This window comes from Microtus ochrogaster, unplaced genomic scaffold, assembly GCF_000317375.1.
Source record: "Microtus ochrogaster isolate Prairie Vole_2 unplaced genomic scaffold, MicOch1.0 UNK14, whole genome shotgun sequence".
NCBI classification, from domain to species: Eukaryota; Metazoa; Chordata; class Mammalia; order Rodentia; family Cricetidae; genus Microtus; species Microtus ochrogaster.
In genome coordinates, this window is record NW_004949112.1 from 2479401 (window position 1) to 2488934 (window position 9534).

Consider the following 9534-nt stretch of genomic DNA (forward strand, 5'->3'; position numbering starts at 1 on the left):
TGATTAGAAATGGGCTAGTCCAGGTGCGAGAGTTAGCCTAGAAGAGAATGGGCCAAGCAGTGATTAAAAGAATACAGTGTCCGTGTAATTATTTTGGGCAAAGCTAGCCGTGATGGCTGCCGGGTGGCGGGAAGCAGCCCACTGCTCGTATTACTACAGAGGCAGGGACCCCATGAGGTCCTTTGTTTCACTACAGAGAGCCCATCCTGGGCTGGTTTTTGGGCAGAGCCATTCTTTGAGTAGGGCTCAAAGGGGACTTGGTTAGGCAAGCTCTCAGGCTAGGCACTGAGATTCCGTTCATTCCTCCACTTGCTGTCAGTCAGCTAGCCAGGGCCATTTATTTACCCCTGGGATACTAAGGTCCCTGAAAACCCCAAGAGCCCCGGGGCCCATTGCACCAGGCTCTAGAAGCCAGAGACCCATAGCTCTCAGGATAGAGGCTGATCCTGCGGGGCTTCCACCACCTTCGATCCCAACACTCAGCAACTCTCCTAGTCCTGTGCTCTCAGCAGCCATGAGCAGAGCAGACAGCTGCAGGCAGCAGCAGATGATGGAACATTCTCACGTGAGTGTCAGTCAGACCTTGGGGACAAGAGCTGACAGTCTCTGGAGGTAATGTTACATCTATGGGGCAGAGGGTGTCTGGGACCCTTGGTCCTTAATGTCTGTCAGCTGCCTAGAATTTTCTGGTGTAAGAAATAATGATCCTCTTTCGACCGTGCTTGCCGCCAGACTCGCCGCCTTGGGCCGTGTGATCCGAGGGCAGAGGAAAGGCGCCGGTTCTGTGTTCCGCCGCGCGCCTGTGAGCTGTGGACTTCGCCAAGCGGCACGGTTACATTAAGGGCATTGTAAAGGATATCATTCATGGCCTGGTCATGGAGCTCCCCTCGCCAAAGTGGTTTTTCGTGATCCCTACCGGTTTAAGAAGCGGGCGGAGAAACCGCCGCAGAGGGAATCCACACCGGGCAGTTTGTGGACTGTGGCAAGAAGGCCCAGCTGAATATCGGCAATGTTTTGCCCGTGGGCACCATGCCTGAAGGTACTATCGAATGTTGTCTGGAGGAGAAGCTGGGGACAGGGCAAGCTGGCACGAGCCTCTGGGAACTATGCCACAGTCATCTCCCACAATCCGGAGACCAAGAAAACATGAGTGAAGCTGCCTTCAGGGTTCAAGAAGGTCATTTCCTCGGCCAACAGAGCTGTCGTTGGTGTTGTGGCTGGTGGCGGCAGAATTGACAAGCCTATCTTGAAGGCTGGTTGTGTCTACCACAAGTACAAGGCCAAGAGGAACTGCTGGCCACGTGTACGTGGTGTGGCCATGAATCCTGTAGAGCATCCCTTCGGAGGTGGTAACCATCAGCACATTGGCAAACCGTCCACTATCAGAAGAGATGCCCCTGCTGGACGCAAAGTGGGTCTCATTGCTACTTGCCGGACTGGGCGACTACGTGGAACCAAAACTGTACAGGAGAAGGAGAACTAGAGCTCAGGAACTAATAAAGTATGTCTTTTGGTGAAAAAAAAAAAGAAATAATGATCCTCACTTCAGAGTAAGAGTATTGGAGATGAAGAAAGCTAAAAAGGAAGTGGCTTTACTTCATGACTTTGCAAGGTCAGCCTAGAAAGGCAGGTGTAGCAGGCCACCAACCAGCTCCCCAATCATGACCTAGAGACATTAGTTAAGAATAATGCTGAGCCCTGGGGGCTGGAGAAATGGCACAGTGGTTAAGAGCATTGCCTACTCTTCCAAAGATTCTGAGTTCAATTCCCAGCAACCACATGGTGGCTCACAACCATCTGTAATAAGGTCTCGTGCCCTCTTCTGACCTGCAGGCATACACGCAGACAGAATATTGTATACATAACAAATTTTTTTTAAAAAAAGAATGCTCAGCCTTAGCTTGGGCTCATTTCTTACTAGCTCTTATAACTTAACCCGTTTCTCTTCACCTACGCTTTGCCTTGGGGCTTTCCCCCTCTCTTTCCTTCTGTACGTCCAACTTTCCTGCTTCTCATGTCTGGCCCGCAGCTGCCTGCTGCCTGGCTTCTAGCCCTGGACATGTCCCTTCTGTCTCCCTTATATGGTGATATTTTATTTGTGCTGTAACAAATAAAGCTTGCCTAGAGATCAGAGTGTGGAGCTAGCCACACTAGTTAGTCATAGAAGAGGTGGCACACACCTTTAATCCTAGCACTTCAGAGACAGAGGCAGTTAGTTCAAGGCCACTCTGGGTCACACAAAATTGATTCAGTCTATAAGAGAAACAGAGCCAAGCAGTGGTGGCTCACACCTTTAATCCTAGTACTTGGGAGTCATGTGCCTTTAATCTAACTAACACTAGGGAGGTGGAGACAGGAAGGGATATAACTGGGCAGAGAGAGGAATATAAGGTGGGAGGAGACAGGAGCTTGAGGCATTCAGTCTGAGGATTCAGCTTTTATCCCCAATATCTGACTCCAGGTTTTTATTATTAAGACCAATTAGAGGGGCTGGAGAGATGGCTCAGTGGTTAAGAGCACCGACTGCTCTTCTAGAAAACCCGGGCTCAATTCCCAGCACCCACATGGCAGCTCACAACTGTCTAAAGATCCAGTTGCAGGGGATCTGACACCTTCACACCAATGCACATAAAATAAAAAGTTAAATAACCCTTTAAAAAAAAGACCAATAGAATTTGAGCTACAATCTTATTCTCTTTTCTCATCTCTCATTCTCTCCTATTTGTTCTCTCTACCTGGCAGCTCCACCTATCCCTCTCCTGCCTAGCTATTGGCCATTCAGCTTTTTAACAGACCAATCAGGGGCCTTGGGCAGGCAAAGTGGAACAAATGCACCTCTTTACCTTATTAAACGCAGCACAAAGAAATGTAACACATCTTTACATAGTTAAAGTAATATTCTGCAACATAAACAAATATAACCCATCTTTGCCTAATTAAAATAATATTCCACAACAGGCAGGTATGCTGCCTGAGCACAGACCAACTTCAAACTAGACTCATGCCCCTTCCTCCCTTTTTAGTAATCAAGAGAGCACAATCGTGCATGCTATGCAGGCCTTATCTCGTCCTTACATTGGTCTTTTCCTTAGCAAAGAGGGTGAAGCATGCAGAGTTTGTCTCTAGCTTTTGCAGAAAGTTTATTTTAAAGCTTATTAGATGCAGTGTCCTGTAGACAAGCTTGTCCATGAATAATCTTCTGATATAGAAATAAGGTAAAAGGATAGATTATTGAATCTAATTCAGTCCAAAACACAACTGTTAATCTCAAAATATTTTACATTGGTATGGATTTTAGCTTATTGATATAAATTTAAGGGTTTTTTTTTGTTTTGTTTTTTGGATTTTTTCGAGACAGGGTTTCTCCATAGTTTTTGGTTCCTGTCCTGGAACTAGCTCTTGTAGACCAGGCTGGCCTTGAACTCACAGAGATCTGCCTGCCTCTGCCTCCTGAGTGCTGGAATTAAAGGCGTGTGCCACCACCGCCCGGCTAAGGTTAATTTTGTTATTCTCTCTTTCTATATATCTATATCTATATCTACATATTTACTCTTGCTTAAGATATTGTGTTTCTATAGCTCAATTAAAAATATAAGGTATAATTAAAAAATGCAAATTTACAAAAATACGGTTAGTCATCCATAATAGTCAAAGTTACAATAGTCATGTTAGGTTTTCTAGATATACAAAGATATATTTCAGGGCTGGAGAGATGGCTCAGCGGTTAAGAGCATTGCCTGCTCTTCCAAAGGTCCTGAGTTCAATTCCCAGCAACCACATGGTGGCTCACAACCATCTGTAATGGGGTCTGGTGCCCTCTTCTGGCCTGCAGGCATACACACAGACAGAATATTGTATACATAATAAATAAGTATTTTAAAAAAGATATATTTCAGATAGATAGGTATTCTTCAAAACATTCAAAGACATACAGAATATGGCATTTAAAATGTTTTAATAACTTAAACTTTTCATGATAATGAGACATGTATACTCCTGGCAGCACCAGTGTACTCCAGAAAACATAATGGACATCAGAAAACTCTGGAGTTTATTTTCTTTGTGGCAAAAGCTAGCCATGTAGGCAAAGAAACTGCCCTTGCTTCAATTGCTGACAGTTCCTGTCTAAACTGGACCAGTAGGACACAAGAAAGGCAACTTTCCAGCTTTGCCAAGACAAGGTAGGACAGTCCTTCAAATTTCCTTGCTTCACAGAAAAGTCTGTTAGATGTTCTTGACTTGTAGGCCAAAGACAGATGCCCCAATGTTACAGAGGAACTTTGGAGACAATCCAGGTACCAATTGTTTCTGTCATTTCTCACATTTTTGGAAGTCACGTGCCTGTACTTTCTACTTACTCAGGTAATAATATTATTTCCTTCTCAGGTCTTTGATGGAGTTGAAGACAAGATAGATATGATAAAAAGGCAAATTATACATAAAACCTTAAACTCACCAAGATAGATATTTATTAATTTTGTCAAATACAAACAGACTAACTATTGTAACTATAATTCTTACTTGATAACTGTTTTATTGTCTACAATTTTACTATGTTAAAGTTGAAGCCTTCCTTTTTGATTAGACAGAAAGGGGGAAGTGCTATGGGATAACCCTTCTGTATGCTGTGAATATATGTTGCTCTCATTGGTTGATAATAAAAGCTGTTTTGGCCTGTAGCAAGGCAGAACATAGCTAGGTGAGAAAGCCAAACTGAATACAGGAAGAAAGAAGCGCAGGGTTGGGAGACTCCAGTCAGCTACTCAAGAAGCAAGATGCCAGCATACCAGTAAAAGCCATGGCAATGTGGCAATACATAGATGAATAGAAATGGGTTAATTTAAATATAAGAGCTAGTTTGTAATAAGTCTGAACTTATTGTATATTTATAAAATAAGTTATAGGCCAAACATTGTGTGATTAATATTAAGCCTCTGAGTGATTATTTAGAAGCGGCTGCAGGATGGGGAGGGACAGAGAAACCTTGGGTGTGTGTTGAGGGGGTAACTTGGCAGAGTTTGGGTGGGAGTAGTTAGACTAATGGGTATAGGGAGGGTCTAATGTTTTCTGTTTCTCTATGGTTGGTTGAAGCTGGCTCAAGGTGCCTTTGAAAACTAGCCAGCAGACTTTACCTCTGACCCCATTGAGGACCAGAGCCTGTAGACTCTCATCTCTTTTTTTTGTGGGGTTTAGGTATCTGTGCATGTGTGCAATGTGTATGCATGTGTATATGCATGTTTGCATCTGTGGGGAAGATAAACTGAAATTAAGGTTGAGAATCTTCCTCCCTTCCTCCCTGCTTCACGTATTGAGGCACAAGCCTGTTGTTGAATTTGGTGCTCCCATCCTGGCTTGCCCTAGGGATTCCAATTCTGTTTCCCAAGTACTGGGATTACAAGTAGCCAACATCCTGGTCAGCTTCTACATGTTGTTGGGGATTCAAACTCAGTCCTCAAGTTTGCATAGCAAGAGATTTTTCAGTGCTGGGAGTGGTGACACAGACCTTTAAACCCAGCGCTAGGAGGTAGAGGCAGACAGAGCTCTGTGAGTTCTATTCCAACCAGTCTACATAGAGAGACGACTTCAAAACAACCATCTCCAAATAACAAACAGAGCTTTTGTTTATTCAGTCAACTCCCTAGCTCCCTAGTGGTGTGTGTGTTTGTGATTGTGTGTGTGTTTGAAACAGGGTCGCACATAGTTCAGGCTGGCTTTAAACGCCTTTAATCCCAGCACTCGGGAGGTAGAGGCAGGCGGATCTCTGTGAGTTTGAGGCCAGCCTGGTCTACAAGAGCTAGTTCCAGGACAGGAACCAAAAAGCTACAGAGAAACCCTGTCTTGAAAATCAAAAAAAAAAAAATTTGCTATGTAGCTGAGGAAGACCTGAACTTCTGTTTCAGGCATTGTGCTGACCCAGGTCACCGGCAGGATATGCCCAGGGTCCTATGGCTGCTACATAATCTGCACGCAGGTGCAAAGGTCCCTTTAAGAGACAAGCTCCAGCCGGGCGGTGGTGGCGCACGCCTTTAATCCCAGCACTCGGGAGGCAGAGGCAGGCGGATCTCTGTGAGTTCGAGACCAGCCTGGTCTACAAGAGCTAGTGCCAGGACAGGCTCCAAAACCACAGAGAAACCCTGTCTCGAAAAACCAAAAAAAAAAAAAAAAAGAGACAAGCTCCATCAACTCCTCCCTTCTCTCTCTCTTTCTGCTGTCTCTTGAAGAGGCATGCCACTGTCTCTTTGTCTCTGTCTCTGTCTGTCTGTCTCTCTCCCTTTCCTTCCCTTCCCAATAAATTTCCTTCCCATGGAAACTCTGTCTGATGGCATGTTTGACCCCCATCATGGGATCCATGGTCCTTCTGGGTCCTTGTGGTTTATTTTTTCCATCTTTGAATTTTTGTTTCAACTTTTAAATGTTATGAGTGCTTTGCCTGAATGTATGTGCATTGTGAGCATGTCTGATGCCTGCAGAGGTCAGGAAGCACTGGACACCCTGGAACTGGAGTAGCGGATGGCAGTGAGCTGGACCCAGCCAGTTCTTTTAATTACTGAGCCATCTTTACACCCACTCACCCCCTACCTGTGTCCTGAATCTGCCTCTGTGTGGCCGGAAGCCCCAGCCCTTTCTGGACTTCTCCTGAGTCTTCTCCTGAGGTGAGCAGTGACTTTGGGATCTTCCCTTCCTCAGAAGCCTGACTTACTCTGTCAATTGGGAACCTTCCCAGCCCGAGTTTAGCAGCTGTCTATTGTGTGCTCACTGAACTGCCATGGTTCACCTGGCTCGACCACTGGGCACGAGCCCAAGCCTATCATGGGAAGTCTCGCAGCAGTGCTCCCAGAGTTCCTGTGGCCAGCTGGTATGGTGGCACATTCCTTTAAACCAGCACTTGGGAGGCAGAAGTTAACAGTCCTGTGAGTTCCAGAACAGAAAGAGCTCTACAATGAGACCTGGTCTCAAACCAAACCCCACGGTGCCTGTGATGGCATCAGCCCAGGTCTGTCTTGCTGTTGTGTAGCCACTTACAACCAGCCCTGAGCTTCTGTGCTTCCTGGATTCTGCAGTCCTGATGGCAAGGACTCTACTGGGTTTGCTGATGGTTTTGGTGTGAGGGACCTGGTGTGGGTTTGCAGGAGGAAGGCCACAAAGAGGGAACATCCCTTCACCTTGATCACCTGGCTGACATTTTGATTTTTTACAAACCTCTGGAAATTACCTCTCCTATCCAAACATCATCACAGTCATGAGATTCAATTTTGATTGTTATCTCAGATCCACTCTTTCAAAGTTTCAATGGTGCTGATTGCAGAGAGACATTTGATTCTGGGGGCTACTAAGCTAAACCAACATACATATTTTAAAGATATCTTGACTTCAAAATTTGAGTCTATAAATATGTTACTTTGGAAAAGAGGTTCTGCTTTTGTTTCCACAAAAGATGAGAGCCTGTGGATTCCTTCCAGACTAATGTGGTTTGATGGAACAAGATTCCCCCTATGAAAGATTACTGAAAACCCCTAAAATTACTTCACCCAACAAAAAGCAGGAAGCAGGTTGGAGACAACAATGCCCAAATTCCCTAAATATTGTTTATATGTAATGTATAATTAAGAAATACAGGTTATGGGCTGGAGAGATGGCTCAGCCATTAAAGGCTAGGCTCACAACCAAAAATATAAGAGTTCAGTTTCCAGCAGCCACAGCTGTTTCTCCAGCCAACAAAAAGAAACCAACAAACAAAAACCCCCCCAAAAACCCAAAACAACAACAACAAAAAAGAAATACAGGTTAAGAGATAGTCACCTATAATAGTCAAGCTTGTAGTCTTGTTAGTTAGGTTTTCTGGAAGTACAAAGATAAATTTCAGCCAGGCGGTGGTGATGCATGCCTTTAATCCCAGCACTCGGGAGGCAGAGGCAGGCGAATCTCTGTGAGTTCGAGACCAGCCTGGTCTACAAGAGCTAGTTCCAGGACAGGCTCCAAAACCACAGAGAAACCCTGTCTTGAAAACAACAACAACAAAAAAAACCCAACCAACCAAACAAACAAAAAAGATAAATTTCAGATGGATAGGTATTCTTTAAATCTTTCAAAGACCAGCAGAATATGACATTTAAAATGTTTTAAGAATTTAGGACTTTTCATGACATGAGACACATCTGCTCCTGGCAGCACCAATTACTTAAAGAGGATGATGGGTATCAAAGAGGCTCCTTATGGAGCTGGTAGCCATTTGGGCAAGAAACTGCTCTTGCCTGGACTGCTTGACTGGACATGCAGAACCCACAGAGAAATGACGGCTGAACTTGCTTAAAGGTGAAATGGTCCTTCAAAGTTCCTGCATCATGAAAGCATTGCCAGACATTCTGCAGGACACAGAAGAAATCAAGTGATAAACTTTGTCAGTACAAGGCACAAGAGATCTTCAAGTTTCCTGCTTCAAGGAAAAGTCTGTCAGATACTATGGGCCTGTAGGCTGAAGCTGGATGCCAGAATGTTACAGAAGAACTTTGTGTGACTGTCCAGGTAGCCAGATGTCTCTGTCAATTCTAGAGTTTTGGAAGTTGCAAATGCACTTCTTGTTAACTTAGGTAATGTTACATCCTTCTGGGGTCTTTGATGGAGTTGAAGAATAGATAGTTATAGTTTTCCTTACTTATGATAAAGTAGATATATTTATTGTAACTGTAATTCTTGTTGATACCTGTTTTGTTATAAGTAATTTTACTATGTTAAAGTTAATACCTTCCTTTTTATTTAGACAGAAAAGGGGAGATGATGTTAGAAGTCCTGTATATGTCTTGCTTTTATTGGTTAATAAATAAAGAAGCTGTTTGGACCTATGGCAGGGCAGAATAGAGCATGGCAGGAAAATTAAACTGAATGCTGGGAGAAAGTAGGTGGAGTCAGAGATTCATGTAGCTGCCAAAGGAGAAAGATGCCTACAGGAGCCTGCTGGAACCTTGCTGGTAGGCCACAACCTCATGGTGATGCACAGATTAATAGAGATGGGTTAATTTAAGATATAAGAGCTAGCTAGCAATATGCCTAAGTAATTGGCCAAGCAGTGTTTTAATTAATATGGTTTCTCTTTGATTATTTCAGGTCTGAACAGGAATGAACAGCCTCTGCCTGCGTCTGTATGTAGGTGGCTGTGCATGGGTGCTGAAGTCAGCATTAGTGTCACACCCAGGGCCTCTCGCCACTTTATTTCTTTGATGTATGGCCTCTCACTGGCTTGAAATCACTGATAGGTCATGCTGGTCAGTCAGTGAACTCCAGGGGTCCTCTTGCCTCTGCCTTCCCCGGAAGGGTTACAGAGGTGCATAAGCACACCTTTTCTTCCTTCTGGTTGGTTCTAGGAATGGAATTCACTTCCTCATGTGTAGACGTAAGTCACAAACGATGCCACAGCAGTTTGGAATTATAATTAATAGGGTAGTATTTATTTAAAGGGGAAAAAAACTTACAGATCACCGTCAGCCCTCTGTACGACCAGGAAGGGAGTCTAGCCGCCAGCCGAGCAGGAAGTGAAGA

The 9534-nt window shown here is 44.4% G+C and overlaps 1 pseudogene; it reads left to right on the top strand.

Moving 5' to 3' along the window:
* The first annotated feature begins 661 nt into the window (after nucleotides 1-661).
* On the top strand, nucleotides 662-1487 carry LOC101979447 (annotated as a pseudogene).
* Nucleotides 1488-9534: the final 8047 nt, after the last annotated feature.